We start from the raw sequence: 24,724 nt of genomic DNA on the forward strand, positions 1-24,724 counted from the left end.
ACTCGACTTGATCTATAAGCATGGTTCCTCGACCGATCGAGTGAAACCATACTCTTTTATCACCTGGTCGAAACGATGATTCCAACTTCGAGAAGCTTGCTTAAGTCCATAAATGGAACGCTTAAGCTTGCACACTTTCTTAGGATTTTCAGGATCTATGAAACCTTCGGGTTGTACCATGTACAACTCCTCCTCCAAATAACCGTTTAAGAAGGTGGTTTTCACATCCATTTGCCAAATTTCATAGTCATGAAAAGCGGCAATCGCTAAGATTATCCGAATGGAACGCACCATAACTACGGGTGCAAAAATTTTATCATAATGCAATCCGTGCACTTGAGTGAAACCTTTTGCCACTAGTCGTGCTTTATAGGTATCTGGTTGCCCGTCTACATAATGCTTTATTTTGTAAAGCCATTTGCACTGAACAGGTCTTACCTTGTTAGGTAAATCAACAAGATCCCATACGTCATTCTCATACATGGAGTCCATCTCGGATTGCATGGCTTCAAGCCATAGCTTAGAGTCGGAACAGGCCATGGCACCTTTATAGGTAGCGGGTTCATTACTCTCTAGGACCAAAACGTCATTTTCCTCGACCATACCAATGTATCTGTCTGGAGGATTAGAGAGTCTACCCGACCTCCTAGGTTCCTGAGGAATATTAACCGTATCATCAGTTGAAGGAACAACTTCCTCCATCTGTTCCTCGGTTGTTGGTTCTGGAATCTCCGACAGCTCGAAGGTTCTATTACTTGACTTGTTCTCGAGAAATTCTTTCTCTAAGAACTTCGCACTAGCCGCAACAAAAACTCGATGTTCGGTAGACGAATAGAAGTAATGACCAAACATTCCTTTTGGATAACCAATAAAGTATGTCTTGACCGATCGCGGGCCGAGCTTATCCTGGTGTCTCCACTTGACATAAGCCTCGCAGCCCCAAACCCGAATAAAAGACAAGTTAGGGACCGTTCCCTTCCACATTTCATATGGAGTCTTGTCGACAGCTTTAGACGGACTTCGGTTAAGTATAAGAGCAGCTGACAAAAGAGCAAAGCCCCATAATAAATCAGGTACTACCGTGTGACTCATCATGGCTCGAACCATATCAAGTAGTGTTCGATTTCTCCGTTCGGACACACCATTTAATTGAGGTGTTCCAGGTGGAGTTAACTGCAAAACTATTCCACAGTCTTTAAGGTGTTGATCAAACTCATTGGAAAGATATTCGCCACCCCGATCTAAACGGAGTGCTTTAACCTTTCTTCCCAGTTGGTTCTCAACCTTATTCTGGTATTCCTTGAATTTTTCAAAAGACTCACTTTTATGCTTCATTAAGTAGACATATCCGTATCTACTCAAATCGTCCGTGAAAGTGATAAAATATCTATAGCCATCTCTAGCGGTGATTGACATAGGTCCACATACATCAGTATGTATGAGTCCTAATAGGTCACTAGCGCGCATTCCAACACCTTTGAAGGAAATTCGAGTCATTTTGCCGATAAGACATGATTCACACGTGCCAAATGTAGAAAAATCGAATGCGGGAATAGTCCCATTCTCGATGAGTTTCTTTACACAATTTTCATTTATGTGTCCCATTCAACAATGCCATAGATAAGTTTGATCTTTGTCACCAACCTTTAATTTCTTATTATTCACATGTAATATATCTGTGGTTTGATCTAAGATGTAATTTCCATTCATGGAAACTGCTTTGCCATAAACCATTTCATTAAAAGAGAAAATACAGCTATTGTCCTTTATTGAAAATGAAAAACCGTCTTTATTAAGTACGGAAACAGAAATAATATTCTTAGACAAACTGGGTACATAGTAACAGTTTTATAAATATAACTCAAAACCACTAGGGAGCTGGATTACGTATGTTCCCATTGAGACTGCAGCTGACACGACTATCGCAACCTGATGGGTGATGTCATCGGGTCACATCCAATCAAACACATTTATAATACTCAACAAACAACTAGTTAGCGGTAAGTCGAGGTCGATCCATGGGACGGTGTGCTTTGGGTTCTAAGTCTATCTATCTCAATTTATGCTAGTGTCACAATTTGGTTGGGTTTGTAGTTGTGTTCTAGACTAATAAAAGCAATAAAGTGAACCAAGCAATAAAAGAAGGATGTAAACAATTGATAAAAAGTGCTAGGACGTCATGGGGTCATAGGGGATTCATGGTGTTGAACATACAAACATGTTTACAGAGTTGCAAGCAATTAATGTTGTGGAGAAACCGAGTTGGGTTATATCTTACGGTTCATAGGAAGGGTTGGGTCCCGGAGCCGAATCGATTAGATTGTACAACACCGACAAGTCGACTTACTTTCCTCCTATTCAACTTCTATGCATGGTCTAACAAGACTCGAGTTGGTTTATATCTTACAAGTCAAGTTGAGTAGATAAGAGATGGTAAAAATGCAAGGATTCATAGGCTTGGCATTTCATCAAACATAACATGTGCATAAAGTTGACATCACAACAAGCAAGCAAATAAACTATGAAAGCATATTAATTTAAGCATGAATCAATCCCATGTTGGTTTCCCCTAATTACCCATTAATCCTAGCTAAAGAAACTACTCACTCATTATCATGGGAAACATGTCATTAATGGTGTCAATCATCACAACAAGTATAAACATGATAATAGAATGAAGAAATGAACAATAAAGATTAAAGAGTAAAGGATTTATACCAAACTTGAGATGATCAAAATAATAAAGCAAAGAATAATAGAAGAACTTTATAATTGATGGAAGGTTGTCAATCTTCCAATAATAACCCAATAATCTTCAATTACCCAATAATAAACTTGAATAATAAACTTGAACAATAATTAAGGAGAGATTAATGTGTAATTTGTGGAAAGATTAAAGAGTAATCTATTCTAATCTACTCATAATCTAATCTAAAGAAGGATTTTCTACTCTAAAAACAACATGCTTGATTAATTACAAAGATGGGGTATTTATAGTGGAAATTAGGTGGGATGCATTAGGGTTAACTAAGGGCTAAACTAGTAATTACACTTTTTAAGTTGAGCAAGGAGACTCCGGTATTTTCTGAGAGAAGGGCTTCTCTTTTCGTAACTTGAAGAAGACGAAATCGTGCTGTGAAGAAATCCGGGCGGAATAAGGTCGGGACGGACGGATTTGGGCGGTGGAATCCGAGCGGATTAAGGTGAATCCGGGCGGATTCGGGTGGAGGAATCCGAGCGGATTGTAGGGAATCCGAGCGGATTGTAGGGAATCCGGGCGGATTCTCCTCCAGTGAATTTTCTTGTTTTTCCCAGCCACAAGACGGGCGGATTGTAGAGAAGACGGGCGTCTTGGGGAAGACGGGCGGATTCCTGCGAAGACGGGCGGATTCTGAATGACTTCTTTGTTTGACCTCGGATTGTAAAACAGACGTCATTTTCTCATCCGGACTCCTATTGGAGTGATTCAAAAGCCTAGATCGCTTGTTTTTTCGACGCCGTTCCATCTAGCATACTTTCAGAGCCAAAGGAGCAACCCTTGGTTCGGGTTTCGAGCGATTTCTTCATGTAATGCCTCCCTTCTCGTCATTTTTGCTTTTAACCTTATGAGCCTTCTACATACTCTTTATTCCTACATCTTTGGTCATCATTCTTGCCTCCTCTTCATACTAGTCCATCTAATATCATCAATAAGCTTCCAAATATGCTCGAAAGACGGGAATTTCCGCCTTATTATCTCCTTTTCTACAAAACATATGAAATGCGATAGAAAAGCAAATAGGAAGGTTTTGACGGATAAAATGGCCATAAAATGTTATAATAGTATGCAAAATAGGCTCAATTAGGGGACTAAATGTGCGCAAATAATGGTCACATCAAATATCCCCAAACCGAACCTTTACTCGTCCCGAGTAAAGAGGTGACTAAAACTAGACCTTTATTTAAACTATCTTACTAATATAACCGATATGAGACAATTAGCGGGTCTCACTCCGCCCCTTCAACTCACAACAAGACAACCATGAGGTAGGATGCCTTCTTACAAGGCAAGGTGGGTCTTGCCAAAATGGCGACACATCCAAGCATTAAAGCACACAAAACAAGTAATGGATGCATCTACAAAAGAATAGCCACTTTCCTCATGTAAGTGGCGGAAATTATCTACAAGGGAAGCAATTCAAGGGTACACACTCCTTCATAGATACAATTTCTTCAAACTACTAAGCCTAGAAGGATACCAATAAATCACCTCCAAGTTGTGTCAAGCTAGGGTACCTTTGTCCTCAATCGTTAAATGCTTTTGTCAAGAGTAGACTCCCTATGGCGTTAGAAACACTGGAGGATCGCGGAATTCCCCCTCTTGCCTAGACAAGAAGAAGGGTCGTACCCTCTCTACCATGCACAAAAATGGATACGATGGATAAAGGGATCGATAGATATTTGAGTTTCTTTTGAGAGTTTGCTTTTGTTTTTGTTTTTCCCCCCAATTTCATTGGCATTTGACATTTGAGAACACTTTCTTTGCCATTTCTTTTGATTTTTGGCATTTCAATACTTGACAACTTTTTGAATTTCTTTTTGAACATTTTCAAAGTCACCCAAATTAGTAACGAGGGTGCCTTGTATTTGAAGCTTTAGAAGTCTATTTTGCTCCTCTTTTCTTTTGATGCATTTTTGCAAACTTTCTTTCATTTTTCATTTCATTGAACTCAAATTGATTTCTTTTTGTTTTGTGCCCATTCCCTTTGATGACAAAAATGTGGTAGAACATGGATGAATGATAGAAGTATGCATGGTTTCAAGGGTCACCTTGGAATAAACGGTAGCCAAGGAGTTATCACACCACAAGGTACTCTTGACTAGGCCTTAAACCATGGGTCAAAGGATACTAGCATGACACATCCTAGGGTGTTTTACAAGTATTCTAACAAGCAAAGTCTTAAGAATAAAAAGCATCTACTAGGGCCTATATACACTTGTCAAGCTTCCCAAATAGACGGTTTCGCAAAATTTTTCTAACCATGCAACTACATGCCATGATGCAACTAGCATATAAACATCCTAATGCAAATGATTCTACCAACTAATATGACATATAAACTAAATGCAAGTCCTAAATTCACATTGTTTTTACCGCATCAATCAAAATAAAGCCACATAGTCATTAACATAAAGAGGAAAAAAGGAGATTGGAAAGATCATACCATGCGGTCTTCAATATCCTCATGTCTCGGATGTGGCGTAGTCAATCAATGTGAACAAGGATGAACAAACACAATATATACAATAATATATACAAGACTACACTACAAAAGGAAAAAGACATGTTTTTGTATTTTTAAATTTTTCAAATTTTTATGGCTTTGTTTTTATGAAATTAAAAGACATATTTTTGTGATTTTTCGAAATTTTTCAATTTTTATGCATTTTTTGGAATATAAATTCCCATCCCCCACTTTATTTTGGACATTGTCCTCAATGTACGTGTAGGAGTAGGAATAAAAAGGAAAACACATGTTTTTGGATTTTTGATTTTTTTGAAATAAAGTACAAATGCAATGATATGATATGAATGAATGCATGCTCTAACTAAATGCAATTCTATATGACATATATAACAAATGAATGCAATCTAAACTACACTATATGATGCATGATTTCTAGTAAATTATGGTCACCTATGATCAAACCTCCCCAAACCGATTTAAACACTATTTCTAGTGTATAAATGAATAGGTTAGGCCATTAGTGACAATGCATGAATTCTAGTCTACATGCAATTATCTATATGAATCGTATGAAATATATTATAATGCAAACTAATGCAAATGAACTAACTAATGCAAAAGCAATATAATACAAATGCAAGCTAAATGTTATACTAAAAGCAATGTGAATATAAAAGAGAGAGGGAGAGATGGGAATTATACAAATGGAAGTGGTGAATTAGGCCTCTTTCACTCGTCATCCTCATCTTGGTCGTAGCCATAACCGTGAGAGCTTCCGGCTTGATCATGTCCGGGTGCTTGGCCCCAATATCCTCCTTGGTCAAAAGCTCCTTCTTGACCCGAGTACCCTCCACCTTGGCTAGAATGCCCTCCATCGCCGCGACCCCAAGCTTGGTTCCCATAATTTGGGAACAAGAGCTCCGGTTGTGCCCAAGAGGGCTTAGGACCATCGGGGTCAATATACCCTTGTTGAGCCATGTTATAGTATTGGGGGTAGAGGGCTAGGTAGTTGTCTTCCCTCCCTTTGTGCACCCCAAGGTCCACTCTATTCATGAGTGTCATCAAATCATTAATACCCGGGGTATTGGGGATTTCTGGTTGAAATGGGGTATGTGGAAAGGGGTAAGGTGGGATAGGGACATAGGAAGGTGGGCGCATTTGTACCCCCGGCCCTCCACGAGGTGGTTGACGGCGTGGCTCTTCCCTTTGAGGGGGATTATCAAGAATTTGGATATCAAGGAGGTAGCTTGGTGGAGGGGAGTATGGACTCAATCGTGGTTCGATGCCCGGTATCTTCCATCCTTCAAGGATCATTGAAGTGCAACCCTTGGTGTACCATTCCACACTCTCATCTTGAGTGTAGTTGCACCATCGGTGACTATAGAAGATGGTGTGCTCATCAATCAAAGTCCTCCCTTCAAGAGGAATATAGGTTCCTCGGGCATTGAACCCGGGGCAAAGGTGTTTAGCCAACATTGTAATTAGACCTCCCATCACGAAGGTTTTAAGTTGAGATGTCCCTTGAGCAAAGTCATTGAACCTATTGAGTATCTCAAGTGGCGTATTGAAGTTATAACGCCTCACCGCTCGAACATTAAAATGAGACTCAAGGAAAGTTAAGTCGATGAGAGTACACCGATCTTGCTCGTACCTCCCATTGATGCATCCGGCTACAAAGCGTTCGGTGAATCGAATCACCGGGTGTTGAATAGCAAATGTATAGCAACGCTTTATATGGGTAAAGTTCCTCCCGGAGATAGCTTTCCAAAGAAAATCCACACTAAAATTATCGGGCTTGTCGGTATAGGCGGTGGGTATTTGAAGACCGAAAACATAGGCAAATTCCTCAAGAGAAAGAACATGGTCTCGGTTGCATAACCTAAACTCCATGCCTAAATTGTTGCGGGCATCCGCCACAATGTGAAGGCTACTCAAGAACTCAAGGGTGAGACTAAGGTAAGTCTCTTCATGAGCATGGAAAAGGTCCCCAATGCCAAGGCCATTGAAGAACGCCTCGGTAGGGTACCTTATCTTAAGGATTTCCAACACCCTAGTGTCAACAAATTGAGTAGGTTCGTATTTCATACCTAGAAGCTCGACGAAATTTTCGCGGTGGTCGTCGGATATGAAGATCACTTATTGGAAGTTGTTGAGTTGTTCATTACCTCCCCTCATTATCACATCACGTGGTGTTGAAGAGGATGATCCCTTGCGCTTCTTTCCGATCGAATCAAACAATTTCTTGGCCTTTCCCTTGGAACTCATGTTGGTGATGGGGGTGATGTGGGTGATGTGGGTGATTTTGAGGATATGGAGGTGATTTTGAGGATTGAAGAGAGTGTTTTAGGGTTTGATAGGATGAGGAAATGAGGGAGAAGGGGGTTGTTTAAATAGAAGAAGAAGGGAATCCGAACGGATAGGGTTGGACCTGACCCGTTTTTCTCGCGTGAACAGTACAATCCGAGCGGATTGCAGACGGGACGGACGGATTCACGATGGGCAAGACGGGCGTCTTCTGTAGAATCCGCGCGGATTCTAGAACAGAGAAATCTGTTGGTTGAGAAGCAGGGACAAGACGGGCGGATTTTGTACGGGACAGACGTCTTGATCAGGACGGGCGGATTCTTGATAATCCGCACGGATTCTAGCGCAGAATAAAATCTTGCTTCTGGACGTCATTTGGGACGGGCGTCCCGTGAAGAGGACGGACGGATTGTAGGGGACGGGCGGATTTCTTCGAATCCGCACGGATTCTTCAGCAGTTTCAGCTTTTTCTTTTCCGTGGGCCCTGGACGGGCGGATTTGCTTGGATCCGAGCGTCTCTGCTTCTTTCTCTTTCTTCTTTCTTCTTTCGCGAAATGATAAACCCCTTTTTACTGATTTTCTCCTTTTTCCTTATCTTTTTCTGGAATTTGCTCATAAATCATGTAAGATGACTCTCTCTCTCTCTTCTCTCTCATGCAAGAAATTAAATGCAAAAATAAAATGTACAATATTATACGAAATAAAGAGGTTCAAGAAATATCTTACAAATGGTGGTTTAAGGTAGGACTCGACCAAACTAGTTCAATTTGTAGAAGTTCTTATCCATAGAGCTTAAGGCTCTTAGTAGAAGATCAAAAGCTTGTGAGCAAGCTCCAAACAAGCATAAGTATGGGTTGCTCCACTTGAAGACGAAATTTGGCCAAGGAAGTTTGTAAAATACTCTTTTTCTTGTCTCCTCCTTAGTGTTAGAGCTTTCCCAATGTTTCAAGTAAACACATCCATGATTCTTGTTAAGATTAAGCATGAAGTGTGGTTCATTTCCATCCGTGGACTCCCACTTACCAACTTCTCCTTCAATTTTGGTGATGATGATAGCATTTTGATTCTTCAATCCTTCCAAGGTGGAAGGAGAGTCTTCATGACTTTGATGATTGGATACCATAGGAGTTGAGATTATGGGTGCCAAATTTTCACAAGTAGCCTCACGAGCAATTTTCTCTTTGAGCTTTTTCACCAAATAACTCTTGTAAGACACTTTGGCTTTTTGAAGAAGATCTAACATATCCTCTTCAATGATCATTGGCTCCATGATAGGTGCCAAGTGGTCTTCATGAAGGATAAAGGAAGGACGTTCTTCTTCATGATAGGGTATCTCAAATGTCTCAAGGATAGGCTCCTCAAGTAAGGTGATATTGTGAATCCCTCCTCTAGGTTCATCGTCATTGTTGCTATCTTCACGTAAATCATGAATGGGGGCTTCTTTTAGCTCTTTTTCCAACACCTCAATGTTCACATCAAAGGACACACCCTCATACTCACAAAGGCTAAGAACATTTGGTTTGCTCAACCTCATGTCTTCCTTATTAAACACAACACTCTCATAGTCACAAGAGCTCAAGGAATTTGGCTCCTCCCACTTCTCATCTTCCATGTCAAAGGTTACTACTTCAAACTCGCATTTATGCTCAATATCCAAAGAATGGTGGTGAGTGATTGCTTGGAATTCTTTTAATTGGTCAATTTGAATCTCCAACTCCTCACTTTGGGAAACAATGCTTTGAAGGACATTGTCCCTCTTTTGGCTCTCCTTTAGCATTTGTTTGAAGAAGTTTTGTTGATCTCCCATCATTTGAAGAATCATATTTTCAATGGGTTTATCTTCTTGTTGTGGGTGGGTGTGAAAGTGGTTGTATTGTGGCAATTGAAGTTCATTGTGAAATGGGTATTGGGTGGGTGGTTGTTGTTGATATTGGGTGTGGTGCTTTTGGTGGGAAAAATTGGGGTAGTGGTTAGGATTTTCGTTGTACAAATAATAAGGTAGGTTTTTGTTGACTTGCTCCTCAAACTCCCCATACCCATAGTCATACTCAAAAGATCCACCACATACTCCATAAACTAAGTCTTGAGTCATCATAACTAAGACAAGGAGATAACTACAAACATGGAAACTACACGAAAATGGTAAGAACAAGCCTCGAGGAACAAGTTCCTCAAGGTGAAAGCAAAAATAAAAATAGACAAACAAGTAAGAACTTAATCACATAGCACCCTCCCCGGCAACGGCGCCATTTTGATGGGTGATGTCGCCGGGTCACATCCAATCAAACACATTTATAATACTCAACAAACAACTATTTAGAGGTAAGTCGAGGTCGATCCATGGGACGGTGTGCTTTGGGTTCTAAGTCTATCTATCTCAATTTATGCTAGTGTCACAATTTGGTTGGGTTTGTAGTTGTGTTCTAGACTAATAAAAGCAATAAAGTGAACCAAGCAATAAAAGAAGGATGTAAACAATTGATAAAAAGTGCTAGGACGTCATGGGGTCATAGGGGATTCATGGTGTTGAACATACAAACATGTTTACAGAGTTGCAAGCAATTAATGTTGTGGAGAAACCGAGTTGGGTTATATCTTACGGTTCATAGGAAGGGTTGGGTCCCGGAGCCGAATCGATTAGATTGTACAACACCGACAAGTCGACTTACTTTCCTCCTATTCAACTTCTATGCATGGTCTAACAAGACTCGAGTTGGTTTATATCTTACAAGTCAAGTTGAGTAGATAAGAGATGGTAAAAATGCAAGGATTCATAGGCTTGGCATTTCATCAAACATAACATGTGCATAAAGTTGACATCACAACAAGCAAGCAAATAAACTATGAAAGCATATTAATTTAAGCATGAATCAATCCCATGTTGGTTTCCCCTAATTACCCATTAATCCTAGCTAAAGAAACTACTCACTCATTATCATGGGAAACATGTCATTAATGGTGTCAATCATCACAACAAGTATAAACATGATAATAGAATGAAGAAATGAACAATAAAGATTAAAGAGTAAAGGATTTATACCAAACTTGAGATGATCCAAATAATAAAGCAAAGAATAATAGAAGAACTTGATAATTGATGGAAGGTTGTCAATCTCCCAATAATAACCCAATAATCTTCAATTACCCAATAATAAACTTGAAAAATAAACTTGAACAATAATTAAGGAGAGATTAATGTGTAATTTGTGGAAAGATTAAAGAGTAATCTATTCTAATCTACTCCTAATCTAATCTAAAGAAGGATTTTCTACTCTAAAAACAACATGCTTGATTAATTACAAAGATGGGGTATTTATAGTGGAAATTAGGTGGGATGCATTAGGGTTAACTAAGGGCTAAACTAGTAATTACACTTTTTAAGTTGAGCAAGGAGACTCCAGTATTTTCTGAGAGAAGGGCTTCTCTTTTCGTAACTTGAAGAAGACGAAATCGTGCTGTGAAGAAATCCGGGCGGAATAAGGTCGGGACGGACGGATTTGGGCGGTGGAATCCGAGCGGATTAAGGTGAATCCGGGCGGATTCGGGTGGAGGAATCCGAGCGGATTGTAGGGAATCCGGGCGGATTCTCCTCCAGTGAATTTTCTTGTTTTTCCCAGCCACAAGACGGGCGGATTGTAGAGAAGACGGGCGTCTTGGGGAAGACTGGCGGATTCCTGCGAAGACGGGCGGATTCCTGAACAGCTTCTTTGTTTGACCTCGGATTGTAAAACGGACGTCATTTTCTCATCCGGACTCCTATTGGAGTGATTCAAAAGCCTAGATCGCTTGTTTTTTCGACGCCGTTCCATCTAGCATACTTTCAGAGCCAAAGGAGCAACCCTTGGTTCGGGTTTCGAGCGATTTCTTCATGCAATGCCTCCCTTCTCGTCATTTTTGCTTTTAACCTTATGAGCCTTCTACATACTCTTTATTCCTACATCTTTGGTCATCATTCTTGCCTCCTCTTCATACTAGTCCATCTAATATCATCAATAAGCTTCCAAATATGCACGAAAGACGGGAATTTCCGCCTTATTATCTCCTTTTCTACAAAACATATGAAATGCGATAGAAAAGCAAATAGGAAGGTTTTGACGGATAAAATGGCCATAAAATGTTATAATAGTATGCAAAATAGGCTCAATTAGGGGACTAAATGTGCGCAAATAATGGTCACATCACAACCCTATCAAAGATAAAACCTAACGGTCTCAACTAAAATGTAGCAGAGGCAGTCGAGTATCGAATCCACAGGGAGGTAATGTAATTATAGCTGTCTAATTCTAATACTATGGTAACAATCGGGGGTGTATTTGAATTTGGTTCTAAACTATGAAGGTTGAAAGGAAGAGAAATAAATTAAAGAGCAGTAAAGGCAATAAAATATGATTAAACTATCAAGAAGAGAGGGACATGTCGGGAATTCGGTTCACTACGGTAGTCCTGTGACTCAGCTGTAAATGATTCAGACGAACTAATGTGAGACGGATGTGGAAAGGTCCTTTCGGTCCACTTTCTATCCTTAAATACCACTAACTTAACTTTCGTCCTCATTAGGGTAGTCTACTGTTTATAGCAGGCCTATTTAGTCCAATCTTTCGATCCAGGATTAATTTTAGCCAGATTAAAGGGTGACATAGAAGCGTGCACTCAATTAGGTCGGAAATTACAGTTAAATTGCTATAGTGACAGGGTCTCATAATCAATTCGTCTAATTCATTCACTACATCGTCACATTTCTATCGCAGATTCCCTAATCCCAACATGGGAGGGGTTTAGCTACTCATATCGATAATTAAACTAACAGCAAACAAATTCCCAGCAGAAAACATTATAAATAAACAATACATTGCAAAAAGAAAAATTAGGGCAAAAGAATAAATGCAAAGAAACAAGAAATTAAAGCAACAAAAAGATTAATTATTATTAAGAGTGAAAAAGGAATTACAATCCAAGCGAATCCGGCGTAAAGAACACAAAATCCGAGTAAAAGTAATCCCGAAATAAAGTAACAGTGAAGAGGAATAAAGCAGCGTTTTCATGTTACAGTAGAGTGTTCGATAATATGGAAGATAATCCCAATTAACCTAGTAATGCGTGCTTAAATAGCCCACAAAATAAGTTTAAGCGAAATAAAACATCACGCGGGCTAATTAAAGCCCAAACCCATCAAAATTACTCGATCGAGTGGTTTAAAACCACTCGATCGACCAACTCTTCATCCAAACAGCTCGATCGACTGGAATGTTACTCGATCGAGTAACAGCTCTTTCTGCAGCACAGGGGTCGAGCAACAAAACTGCTCGATCGACCAACTAGGGGTATAGAAACCACTCGATCGAGTGGAAAACAGCTCGATCGAGTGACTAGACTTCATTTCAGCTCATGTCCTTGCCTAAGTGCCTCGTATTGCGTGCCATGACGCTTCCAAACTCAGTATCTCACTCAGGAAAATCCCGTCTCCTCTAAATGCATGCAAAAAGGACGAAAAAGGGTACGATTCCACTACTTTCGCGTTCATTTCTACAAAATGGACAAAACGAACCAAAGTAGCCAATTCGGGGCAAAATATCATAAAAACAATATGAAAATGCATAAAATACGTGCTGAAATAGGCTAAAAAAGACTATACATTAGGCACGTATCAAATCTCCCCAAACCGAACCTTTACTCGTCCTCGAGTAAACTCAAAACTAAACTAATGGAACGGAAATGATAACTCAGAGCTAGCTTAACTAGTCTACTTGAACCAATTTAATGCAACAAAAATTAACAGTTAAAGCTAAAAAAGTCAATACGCAAACGAATTATAAGCTGTTCAGAAATAAAGCTGACCTATCGACCTTGTATGACCAAAAAAACTGGACTCTCACGTGGTCACTCTTCTCTCATGAAGCAAAGGGTGAATGTTATATGTAAAAGAGAGAAGAAAAGACAGTCACTCACCTAACTGCGACCTACATAGCATGCATGCAACAAAAATGAAAGACAATTCAAGTACTAATGCACAAATTCCAACCAATAATGTCCGTCACAGCCGAGGGCTTGCAAATAATTTGGCAATAGTGAGGTTCAGGTGAGAAAAGGCAAAACATGTTATGGAAAAGTGGAGGTAAAAGCGTCAAGCTAGTTCCTAACAGGACCATAATGAAACCATCCGAATCTCAACTGACTAAAAGACTAAGTACGGGTGCCCTTCATTCGGCATAAAACTCACTAGACTCAAAACACAATCTCCTCAAAAAATATGGGATAGAACGGAGGAGTCAGACGGTCACAAACTTTCCTATTTAAACACCGTCTGAAATAACTAACTGAACCAAATCAACCACTTTCGATTGTACATCTTCGAACATCTTCTCAACTCAGACAAGAGGAGCACGTCTGTTTCCTCCATTTTCACATTCTCTTTTCCTTTTTTTTTTTTTTTTTTTTGCTTTTACTTTTCCTCCTTCCTCTATTTACACCAACTCCATACAATGAGATATGAGCCAAACTGCAAACGGAAATTCATACCACAAAAGAACATACTAAACTAGCTTGACTAGGCAGGCTTAATTTGGAATGTAGCTAATGGGTCAAAAAGGCAAGTTTTGGCTAAAGTGGAGCTAAATGGGTGAAAAATATAAGGAAAGGGAAATTTGCAAACACCTCCCTGCATGTGACACCAACCACAAACCCGAATATGTGCATTTGACGAGAAATTGAATGTCATAAATGTGCAAAAAGACGAACATGCTATGCAAGGAGTACTACTCAAAATTCCTAATGAACTGGTCATGAATGTCACCAGTTATGGCTCTAAAACTCAGAATTTTTAAGTAGTTTGCCAGTTTATGGGTCAAGTCTAAATAGTCAGCTTATATTTGAACATAAATTCGTAGACTATGCGTATGACAAAGCTAATAACTATCAATAAAAGTGCAAGGCTCAAGCAAAAAGACAAGTTATAGTGCATTGTCATCATGGAAATCTACCGTTCCGACTCAACCTATATGCAAAAATAAACGTAAAATTTTTTTGTGAATTTTTTTGAAATTTTCTAATAATTTTTTTTTTTTTTTTTTTTGGATTTTTCAAGGAAATAAAACAATGCAAGGCTGAAAAATAAACGTGAATGCAACAACAAATGCAAATGCAGACTCAAAAGGATGCAATACCTTCCCCAAACCAAAACGGACAACGCCCTCGTTGTCCTCCAGCATACACCAGCAGAAATATGAGGGATCAGGAATATACAACCTATAAATAAAATAAAAGCAATAAATAAAGGAGACAAAATAAAAGAGTAAGAGATACATACAAAATACGAACTTCCCCAAACCAGCCAGAAAACTGGGGAAGTGAGTAGACCAGTAGCTACTCGTCGTCGTCGTCGTCGTCTCCATCCACCTTGTACTCCGGGTCCTTCTCCTCCTCTCTCCTCTTCCGCTCCTCCTCACGAGCTCTCTCCACTGCCACCTCTGGGTCCTCGCTCTCCTCCTCGTCAGAAACCGGGTACCCCTCAGCTGGGTACTGGAAGAAGGAGGGGTGTGGCCAACCCTCTGGGATCGGTCTGTGTGTCTGCAAGTGGTACTCGTATAGAGGGTGTAAGGCAAGAGCCATGTCCCTCTCCATACGAGCCTGACGCTCTGCAAGCTCAATCAACAGACCGTAAACTGCGCCCCCTTGGTCCTGGACCGCGGGCGCTACAAAAGGAGGAGGTGGTCTAAAAGTAGCCGGGAAGACCGGCTCAGTGGGAGGTTGAGCAGGAGTAGGAGTAGTAGTAACAGTGGGAGTAGGGGTCGGATCGGGAGTAGCCGTGGAAGGCTGGGTACTCCCTGAAGGTGTAGACCCCTCTCCAGTCTCACCTCGCCGCTTCTTGGCGGCAGGTGCATCAGGAGATGGTCGAAGTGGAAGGTGAAGTAGAGGCAAGGCAGGCAGACGGTGGCCCTTTACGACAGTAGGTAAGGGCTCAAGACGGGGGAGACTGTCGCAAGGTAAGTCAACAGACAAGGAGCCGTCAATCTTCCATGTCTGGTAGTCTGGGGTAAGCCAATGCTGAGCGAGCATGGCAGCCAGACTCAGTGACCTCTCTCCCTCGAGGTACTGCAAGTCACGTGGCCAGGTGGGGAAGAGTCGGTGGGCAAGAATGGTGGCTATGCCACCGCAGGCAATGGTTCCCGCCTCCTTCTTCCCCTGGTCGTGGAGGTACTGGGCGGTGAGGTAGGCAATGTTGAAGGTAAAAGGACCTTCACAGTCGACGTTCAGATAACCGCCCAGGATGGAGAGCTCGGTGTTGGTGGTGTTGTTCGGCTCCTTTCGGCCGAAAATCGAGCTCCCCATCAGTCTAAGAAAACAACGAACGGGGGGATGGTGGACCTGGTGGAGCTTACGCTCCTGGAAACGGGTCTGGGCCAGGCACCGCCAAACCTGACGGTAAACCTTCCTCGAGTCGGATGTCACACCCGAGGAGGTAAGGTCAAGTAACCTACCAAACTCCCCTAGGGGCATCGGGAAAGTCCGGTTGAACAACCGGAAGGAGACTGACAAACAGTCGGGGTCAGCAGCGTATGCCCCTGAGGAGAAGGTAAAAGAGCTGAGAAACTCGAGACTCAGCTCTAAGAAGGTGTGGCCTCTCATGGTAATGAGCCCAGGCATCCCCGTGACCCGTAGTAAAGTACAGAGTGACTCGTAAATACCGAGTCTCTCTAATGCCGATTTATCCAAAAATCGGGAAGGTACATGTACACACTTGACCAAGTTAAAGAATTTCGTACGATGAACAGCGTTGACGAATAATACCTGGGGGTTGTCCGGGTGGGAGTCGAGGGAAGTGTCCCCTCGGACTGTAACTGTCTCAGAAGTAGGCGGAGCGGCAGCTGAAGTAGAGGCAGAAGCAGCAGCTGTGGAAGTGCTAGGAGTGGAAGAAGTAGAAGTGACAGGAGCTGGTGTAGCTCTGACCAGTCTACGACCCCGGCCTCCGTCTCTGGAACGCAAGGCAGCGGCTCGCTCTCGGACAGTGTAAGGAACCAGGGCAGCTCTGAAGGCAGCTGCAACCGCAGGTGAGTCCGTCACAGGTGTGGAAGTCGAGGTTGGTGTACACGTGGTGGCTACTGTGGTGGAAGTGGCAGCCTGAACTGGGCTTCCAGCTGAGCTAGCTGGAGCAAAGACCGTCCCTGCAGCTGAGACAAGGAAGACTGGGGCTGCAGTGGTGACTAGGGCAGAGGTAGTGGCAACAGCAGGGGCCACTGACTCGCCCAAGGACGGGTTGGAGGACGAACTAGTGGAGGGTAGAGAACTAGTATCCATCCTGCAACAGGTAAAGGGCATGATAAGAAAATAGCTGCTGACCGTGGCTAAAACAACACGTAAAACCAGCATGTGACAGCATAATCTATGAATTGAATGCCCTATCAGTCGAAAAATTCGACTTTACAGCAAATAAATCCCAACAATCCTCAAAAGGTTCGAATTTCAGAATGCAAATGGCGATAGGGAGACGGGGATAGCAATTAACAACAGCGGCACGTAAGTAACAACTGAAATGAAATGAACATAGCAGCATATACCGTCTGAATGTCGAAATTTTCGACCTAAGCAGCCCTAATCGCAAGAAATTTGCACAAATTTGAATGGGAACATGATAAGCATCGACGGGGTGTGATAGCAATCTAAACAGCAGCAATTAAGCGACAAAGAAGCTAATTTAGACAGGAAAACAGTAGCATTCACCAATTGACAGTCGAAAAGTCGATAGTCCAGCACCCAAATCGCAAAATTCCATGTAAAATTCGAACTAAGCATGCAAAACAGCGAGGAAGAGGTATTATGATCATCAAGCAAGAAGAATAAGGGCAATAAACTCAATTAATGTCGAAAAATCGATCAACAATGGATATACAAACCCTAAATTCGATTTCACCTCATAAAATCCCAAATAGTCGAAATTAAAATGCAAAGAAGGTGAAGGAAACACTTACTTGATGATAAGGATCCTACAATATGCAATTAATCTTCAAAAATCAAGCAAAAACAGGCGATTTTCGAGCTCAAAACCGCAAACCCTAAAACCCTTATAAAACCGTATAAACCAACACCAATAAAGGGGAAATCAAAGGGCTTTTGAATATCAAGTAGCAAGAAACAGATTGTAGGTGACGGATTTGGAGATTGGGCAAGAGATTATGGGATTTGGGGATGAATATTAAACTCAAATGGGAGGGGTTAGACGGAAATTAGGACGAAAATGAAAGTTAGAACAAAACATAAGAGTTAAGGCGAAAAACTCCCTGTACACTGCTCATTTCACTCGATCGAGTGATTTTAAATCACTCGATCGAGATCTTTTATGGTCCAGCTGCTTGGTCGAGTAAAATGTTACTCGATCGACTAGTTCCTCTCTTGGCTTTACTCGATCGACTGGAAAAAGGGATTGGTCGACCAGATTTTCACTCGATCGAGTACAAAAAGTACTCGATCGATGACTTTTCTTGCGTAAGCATTTTGAATTTCGTCTTTACTCCCTTGAAATGCGTGAAACTTCCCCAAACCTGCATAAAGACACATCCAAGAATTTCCCAAAATACCAAAAACGCAAAAGCACAGTCTATAGTCTTATGTTTACGCTAAAAATTGTCTAAAACTAATTGTCCTAATTAAAACGCAATAAAACAAATTCAAAAGAAATTCAAAAATTGTCATTACAAAGTGTTACACGGGCAATTTCCCCATTTAATTCCCATCAAATTTCAGTAGCCCCTTGGTGGGCTTCTGACTGGAGGACGTCACCTCAGCAACATTGAATGTCCTCTTCATCTTCCATGAGCATGAATTATCACTTGAAATGGTAGGAGGAGAATAGCTCGCATCCACGTAAGCGTCAGCTTTCCTCGTCCTTGCTCCTCTATCACCAGCTTTAGCGTCAACATTTCCAATTTGATTGACTTTGATTACACCAAGTCCCTTGACAGCTCCTTCTTTGTTTTCATCTGTGCCTACAGCAAGGGAAACAGACGAACTTTCCTCCTTTTTGCTCTCAGTTTGAGGCGGAGGGTTAACAATGACAGCGCATTTCTCCAAATTTTCATTTGGAGTGTCAATAATAGGAATAATAGAAGAGAGAGCATTGCAAGGCTGGGCTTGCATGGGAGATCTCCGGAACTTGGACTGATGAAAAATCAGCTCCTCATCCCCTACCTGAAAGGTCAAAGTCTTTCCCCCGACGTCTATCACTGCACGGGCAGTGGACAAAAATGGTGTCCCAAAAATTATAGGGGTGTGTGCATCTTCGGGGATGTCTAAACAACAAAATCAACGGGAATAAAGAACTTCCCGATCTGAACAGGTACGTCTTCTACTATACCTAGTCTCTTAGCCAGAGACAAAGGTAAGACACTCACGCTAGCGCCTAAATCGCATAGCGCATTATCAATCAAATGCATACCGATATGACACGGAATTGAAAAACTACCCGGGTCTGATTGCTTAGGGGGTAACTTATTTTGAAATAAGGCTGACCCCACCTCAGTCAAAGCTACGGTCTCACTGTCATTAATAGTCCTCTTACGTGCTAAAATTTCTTTCATAAACTTTAAATAAGAGGGTACCTTAGTCAGCAATTCAGTGAACGACACGGTGACTTCCAAGCTCTTCAAAAGTTCGACAAATTTGTCGAACTGTTGGTTAACTTTAGTATTTTGTAGCCACCTCGGGAAGGGAACCGTGATAGGTATCTCGAGTCCCTTGTTTCTCGCTACCAATGTGTCTTCCGGAGCAAGTTCTGTATCCTTTGGACGCTTCTTACCTCTCGAACGAGGTCTTTCTGGTGATATATCGCTTACACGAGCACTAGCAGGCTCTCGAATAAGCTTCTCGTCATCAATACCACTCGATCGACTCATTTGCTCACTCGATCGAGCAGTTCCTTCATCAATGTCAGTCGATCGAGTACAATTTCCACTCGATCGACCAAATCCACTTCCTGCTTCACTCGATCGAGTAGATAAACTACTCGATCGACCAACCTTGTCTTCCTGTTCACTCGATCGAGTGGAAAAACCACTCGATCAAGGGCTTTTATCTTCAGTTACACTCGATCGAACACTAGATTTCAGTCGATCGAGTAATTCCTTTGTCGTGAGCCCTTTTTTCTCGACAAAACACAGTTCATCACCAGTTACAGCTTCCCTAGGGTCTGATTTCGACACTTCCGGTCCCTCAGAAGAAAGACCGCTTCTCAATTCTATCAGATTTACCGTTTCATGTGGATTCTTCTCATTTTAAGTAGGTAAATGACCCTGCTTTCTCGAGGATTGATTTGCAGCAAGTTGAGCAACTTCAGTCTCAAGTGCCTTAAATGACACGTCCTTCTGTTGATTTTGTTGATCATTCAGCTGCAATTGCTTTGAAATGGACTGCAACATAGACTTTAGCTCACCCATTTCACTCACCCCACTAGAAGATGATGCACCTTGATTAGGAGGGTTGAAAGAAGGAGGCTTCTGGAAGCCTTGTTGATTCTTGTGTGGAGGAATATACGACTGCTGCTGATTCGGAGGAGCGGTGGGATTGAGTACATTCTGACTACTCCACCTCAAATTGGGGTGGACATTCGGCTCGTAGTAACTGTTGTTCTGCCTGTAGTGTTGGAAGGCAGCACATGACTCATAGGAATTGGGACAATGATCTGAGACATGTCCCTTTCCTCCACATCTTCTACAGACGAAAGGACCGTCTGTCACGGCATTAACCTGGTACATCCCTCCTTTGGAAGCTCCTCCCAAATCATATTTATCAAATCTTGCAGTGAGAGCCTCAAGTGCAGCGATAGAAGAAGATTCAGCAGCTCTTCTTTGATTACCTCTGGAGTTCCCATATTCAGCCTTATGGGTGGCCAAATCAACAATGATCTTCCACCCCTTAGTCTCTCCCATGTTTTCAACAAATCGGCCATTGGAAGCAGCATCCAAAATAGCTCTCTGATCGTCGTACAACCCGTTATAGAAATGATTGCATAGACTCCACTTTTCGAACCCATGGTGCGGAATGGTTCGCACCAACTTCTTGAAGCGGACCCATGCCTCGTGAAAGTTCTCGTTAGGCCCTTGTTTAAAGCTCGTGATCTGAGCTCTAATGGCAATAGTCTTCGATGCAGAAAAGTACTTCTTATAGAATGCTAAAGCCAGTGAATTCCAGTCAGTTATATCGTGAGCAGTCCGGTCCAAATCCCTATACCACTCCCTTGCAGCATCGCGGAGTGAGAAGATAAACATGGTTTCCTTTATCTGATCCTGGGTCACGCCAACAGGTGGAGGTATGGAGCAGCAATAATCGATAAAAGTCTCCATGTGCTTAGCTACATCTTCATTTGCAGCTCCCCCAAATTGGTTTTTCTCAACCGTTGATATAAGCTGGCTTTGGCTCGAATTTTCTCGCCTCCCCTGGTAATACAAACCCCTTATAGAGATTTGCGGCTGTCGGTTCAGAGTGACTGGCAATAGTTGCTTCTTCAGCCATTTCTAAAAAGTCTGGAGAAGTGACTGTTTCAGCTGATGAATTGGAAACTGGATATGAAGGTGGATCTTCCTCGAACAAAGCGTTCTCGTAATAACTAGACAGAGTACTCAGCTCTTCCTCTGTCGGCAATACCCTCTGTGATCGCCTCAACTCGCGCAAGGACTTCTCAAGTTCAGGATTATAAGGCAATAATTCACCGCCCTGTGACCTGCGCATAAGAGGAAACTACAAACAGGATATAAGAATAGTCTAAGGAACGGGTGTTCCTTAAACTGAAAAGGACTAAAAATAAAATAACTAATAAATTGAACAATTGCCTCCCCGGCAACGGCGCCAAAATTTGACACGGCTATCGCAACCCTATCAAAGATAAAACCTAACGGTCTCAACTAAAATGTAGCAGAGGCAGTCGAGTATCGAATCCACAGGGAGGTAATGTAATTATAGCTTTCTAATTCTAATCCTATGGTAACAATCGGGGGTTTATTTGAATTTGGTTCTAAACTATGAAGGTTGAAAGGAAGAGAAATAAAGTAAAGAGCAGTAAAGGCAATAAAATATGATTAAACTATCAAGAAGAGAGGGACATGTCGGGAATTCGGTTCACTACGGTAGTCCTGTGACTCAGCTGTAAATGATTCAGACGAACTAACGTGAGACGGATGTGGAAAGGTCCTTTCGGTCCACTTTCTATCCTAAAATACCACTAACTTAACTTTCGTCCTCATTAGGGTAGTCTACTGTTTATAGCAGGCCTATTTAGTCCAATCTTTCGATCCAGAATTAATTTTAGCCAAATTAAAGGGTGACATAGAAGCGTGCACTCAACTAGGTCGGAAATTACAGTTAAATTGCTATAGTGACATGGTCTCATAATCAATTCGTCTAATTCATTCACTACATCGTCACATTTCTACCGCAGATTCCCTAATCCCAACATGAGAGGGGTTTAGCTACTCATATCGATAATTAAATTAACAGCAAACAAATTCCCAGCAGAAAACATTATAAATAAACAATACATTGCAAAAAGGAAAATTAGGGCAAAAGAATAAATGCAAAGAAACAAGAAATTAAAGCAACAAAAAGATTAATTATTATTAAGAGTGAAAAAGGAATTACAATCCAAGCGAATCCGGCGTAAAGAACACAAAATCCGAGTAAAAGTAATCCCGAAATAAAGTAACAGTGAAGAGGAATAAAGCAGCGTTCTCAAGTTACAGTAGAGTGTTCGATAATATGGAAGATAATCCCAATTAACCTAGTAATGCGTGCTTAAATAGCCCACAAAATAAGTTTAAGCGAAATAAAACATCACGCGGGCTAATTAAAGCCCAAACCCATCAAAACCACTCGATCGAGTGGTTTAAAACCACTCGATCGACCAACTCTTCATCCAAACAGCTCGATCGACTGGAATGTTACTCGATCGAGTAACAGCTCTTTCTGCAGCACAGGGGTCGAGCAACAAAACTGCTCGATCGACCAACTAGGGGTATAGAAACCACTCGATCGAGTGGAAAACAGCTCGATCAAGTGACTAGACTTCATTTCAGCTCATGTCCTTGCCTAAGTGCCTCGTATTGCGTGCCACGACGCTTCCAAACTCAGTATCTCACTCAGGAAAATCCCGTCTCCTCTAAATGCATGCAAAAAGGACGAAAAAGGGTACGATTCCACTACTTTCGCGTTCATTTCTACAAAATGGACAAAACGAACCAAAGTAGCCAATTCGGGGCAAAATATCATAAAAACAATATGAAAATGCATAGAAATACGTGCTGAAATAGGCTAAAAAAGACTATACATTAGGCACGTATCAGCAGCAACTCGTGCTCCATTCCCGACTCGCAGGTCCACATCACCCTTTGCGAGGGGTTTGATGTTTTGTAGGCCCTGCAAATGATTACACAGATGAGAACCACAACCAGTATCAAGTACCCAAGTTCCGAAACTTGCATGGTTAATCTCAATCATATGAATATAAGATGACATACCAACAGGAGTGACACGGCCTGCTTTTATGTCCTCACGGTACACGAGACAGTTCCTCCTCCAATGTCCAGTCTTGTGACAATGGTGGCATTCAACGTTACCGTCCTTGCTCGTTGCCTTGCCTTGTGAGCCACTAGTCTCACCAGCCCCACTCTTACCGTTTCCTGACTTTTTAAACTTTGGCTTTCCTACAGTTAGGTCGCCGTGAGCCTTGCCCTTACCCTTATTCTTGTTGGAAATCATGAGAACATCTTGATTCATGCTCCCACTCAATTTCATATCCTTCTCGGTCTGTACGAAAAGTGAGTGTAGCTCATGAGGACTTTTCTTCATGTCAATCATGTAGTAATTTGCCCTGAAAAGGGCAAAACCATCATGAAGTGAATGAAGCATACGGTCAATGACTATGCTCTCACTGATTTTGCAATCAAGTGCCTCCAATTTCTAGACATTCTCAATCATGTTAAGAATGTGTGGGCTAACCGGTTGGCCCTTCTGGAGATTCGCATCAAAGAAGCGACAGGTATGCTCATAAGTAACAATTCTCGGTGCTTTTGAGAACTCATTAGTGAGCGTGGTGAAAATCTTGTTCGCACCTTGGGCAATGAAGCGTCTTTGCAAATTGGTTTCCATTGCAAAAATGAGCACGTTCTTTATCGCACCCGCTTCCATAACGAAGTCACTATAAGCAATTGACTCGTTAGCTCTTGCATTGGGGCCTGGGTTTGGCGGTATTGGCTCAGTTAAGTACTTGAGCTTACCGTCAGCAATGGCAACATTCGGTAATGATGCCTCCCAGTCCGCAAAGTTGGACCCGTCATTCTTTAGTCGTGTGAACTGATTCATGTGGTCCATGAAAGCTTTTAGCCAGGACTCGCGTCCAAGTGTGGCACTTGGCATAGGGATTTCGTTTTTTCCAGCCATTTGTTGTAACAGTATTATCAATATAAAACGAATTCTACACTGCGAAGGAAAAAGAAAAATATAATAAGCATACTCATCGTTATGATTTAAGTCTAATGCAAAACTGTTATAAGCGAAGACTCAAGCATTTATACAATTGACCTCCCTCAAGAATTATATAAATGATCCCAAGACTCAATTTTCTGTAAATTGATAAGCCAACCTTTTGGCTAATTCTACTTTTAGAATTCTTGGTCGATAAATTTTTGTAAATTCTATCTATAGTCCATCATAATCTCGAGAAACTCTTCGGATTATAATGTTGAGGTAAACTAAGTCAACACAAACTACTTACCCAACGTAGAAGGGGTCATATGGAGAGTAAGGTCCTATATGCCTACCGACGAAGAAGGGATTCATAGATGTTTGGCCTATAAAGGCTAGTCTCAATTTCAGTTTTAGAGGAAGATCCCATCAACTTTATTTTAATTCATTTTAAGCGAACTAATATCTAGCATGCGAGAATGAATAAACTAAGATGATGGCTTAAAATTGTGTGACATCTGTATGTCAATGATGACTAATATCCAAACTATATGAGTCAATTTTCATGCATTTAAGTAGTAGGTGGTTTGGTTTAGGCGGAAAATGATGCACTAATTATCATGCGAATGAAAAGCAATAAGAATGGAAAAACGTAAAACAAAATAAAGTCCTAGTATGGCCTATCTACCAAAATGAACATAAATACAACTTTGGAATCCTTCCTAGGACCCGAGAAGCTTGTCTTGATGTTC

This window comes from Silene latifolia, chromosome 1, assembly GCF_048544455.1.
Source record: "Silene latifolia isolate original U9 population chromosome 1, ASM4854445v1, whole genome shotgun sequence".
Lineage (NCBI taxonomy): Eukaryota > Viridiplantae > Streptophyta > Magnoliopsida > Caryophyllales > Caryophyllaceae > Silene > Silene latifolia.